Below are 2,180 nucleotides of genomic sequence, written 5' to 3'. Positions count from 1 at the left end.
TCGCAGACACCGTGAGTGATGAAGGTCAGTGATGGCCGGGAGTGATGTGCCAATGATTTTTTGAGCAGTTTTCACCACTCGCTGTAGGGCTTTTTTGTCAGCCATCGTGCAGTTCCCATACCACACCGTCAAGCAGTTAATGAAGATGCTCTCGACTGTGCAGCGATAGAAGTTACGGAGGATCTGAGGGGGGAGTCCAGCTTTTTTTCTGTTTTCTGAGGAAAAAGAGGCGTTGTTGAGCTTTGTTGATCAGAGTGGAGGTATTGAGTGACCAGGAGAGGTCTTGTGAAATGTGGGCGCCTGCTGGACCTGGGCGAGAAATGGTACCCATGGCCACATTATCATAGTTCATAAAGATGCAGTGCAGTGCTGATACAGACATTTAATACACAATGCCCAACCCTACTTAAGACATATTTTAGTTACTTTGTTTACTTAGTTATTTTTGTAAACAAAAAAACAGTGTGCAGCTCTATTATCTGAGCAACTACAAATATCGGATCAGGACTCAGTATCAGCAGATATTTAATATTTAAAGGATCGGGATCGGATGTCAAAAAAGCTGATCAGGACATGCCTATTTATTGTATTTATGTTGTACTTTTGCACCGTGGGTCGGAGAGAAACATATTTTTAGATTCCTCTGTATGTCTGGCACATATTTCGAGAGAATTATCAATAGCATTGACCTGACGTGACTGTTGTATGAACCCTGTGTGGCTCCTGACGTCTGACAAATGTCACAATCAGAATGAGATTTATTGCCAAAGTAAGCTTTTAACTTGCATGACATTTTCCTTGGTGTGTTTGGTGCAAACAATTAAGGAAAATGGAATAAACAATAAACAATACAGCAAACTACTGCACCAGTTGAGAACATAAATACAAACGATCACAAAAACAGAATAATCGAGAACAATTATTATTCTGCACATTACGTGTTGCAAGTAAACTCTTATTTTGTCAGGGAAAGTATGAAGGGTAATGTCACAGTTCAAGGTGTTTTCACTGTTGATTTGTTTAACTGTTTTTTGTTTACTTTTACAGGAAGATGGAGGAGGATGTATGTATGATTGGGGGAATGCGATGAAGCCAGGCTGTAAGATTTCACATTTCAATGGTCCATTTGACTCATGATGAGAAACAGGTTGAAACTGATTCTCCAAATTGCCATTTTAACCCTTGACCACTCAAGTGGATCATCGGTCATGTAGGCTAGAACATATGGACTCTGGGTCAGGGCGATCAGTTAGATATTAAACCTGAACAACACACAGACACACACACACACACACACACACACACACACACGCACACGCACACACACACACACACACACACACACGCACACACACACACACACACACACACACACACAGAGACAGAGAGACACACACAAACACACACACACACGCAGATACACACACACACATGTAGACAGATACACACACACACACACACACACACACAAACACACACACACACACACACACACACAAACACACACACGCAGATACACACACACATGCAGACAGATACACACACACACACACACAAACACGCAGACACACACACACACACACAGACACACAGACACACACACAGAGACAGACAGACAGACAGACACACACACACACACACACACAGAGACAGACAGACAGACAAACAGACAGACAGGTCAAGGGGGTTGGGGTTTGAACAGGCAATACTGAGCGATCTATCTGCTCTGCAACAGCTGTTTGACATCTGCTGTGTGCCAATCAGAGCCGCGGGAAAACGAGAGCTGTAGAGCAGACGGGGAGAAAGATAAAGTGGAAGAAAAAACGGAGAAGAATGCTTGAAGCTGCCTGATGAGAATGTGAGTGGGATGGAGAGTTGCAGAGAGACACAGAGGAGAGGAAGCGAGAGAGAGATTTAGAGAAGGGAGAGAGAGAAAAACATCATTGAGAGAGTCGCAAAGGGGGGGGAGAGAAGACTTAAGATGAGAGAGAGAGATGAGAGCGGATGAGTCTCCAGAGCAGTAAACTTAATTAAAGATAATTTTTTTTGTTCTCGGCAGACTGACGTTGAACATTTCGGTGAATGAGAGGAAGAAGAGAAGAGGAGTGAAGTGAGGGGGAATGGGCAGGAGGCCTGGGAAGATGTAACAAAGTAAGAAAAATGAGAGCTACAGATCCAAA

At 43.4% G+C, this 2,180-nt stretch overlaps 1 long non-coding RNA gene across 1 annotated transcript in view; it reads right to left on the bottom strand.

Moving 5' to 3' along the window:
* Positions 1-528, bottom strand: part of LOC116054841 — a 21,587-nt gene extending 21,059 nt beyond the window's left edge. Inside the window, exon 1 of the long non-coding RNA XR_004106156.2 lies at positions 407-528. This is a non-coding gene — a long non-coding RNA (uncharacterized LOC116054841). The remainder of the gene's footprint in view (positions 1-406) is intronic.
* Between the last annotated feature and the right edge of the window lie 1,652 nt (positions 529-2,180).

The sequence above is a fragment of the Sander lucioperca genome, chromosome 6 (genome assembly GCF_008315115.2).
Source record: "Sander lucioperca isolate FBNREF2018 chromosome 6, SLUC_FBN_1.2, whole genome shotgun sequence".
In the NCBI taxonomy this organism is placed as follows: domain Eukaryota; kingdom Metazoa; phylum Chordata; class Actinopteri; order Perciformes; family Percidae; genus Sander; species Sander lucioperca.
This window is presented reverse-complemented; position numbering and strand designations above follow the sequence as displayed.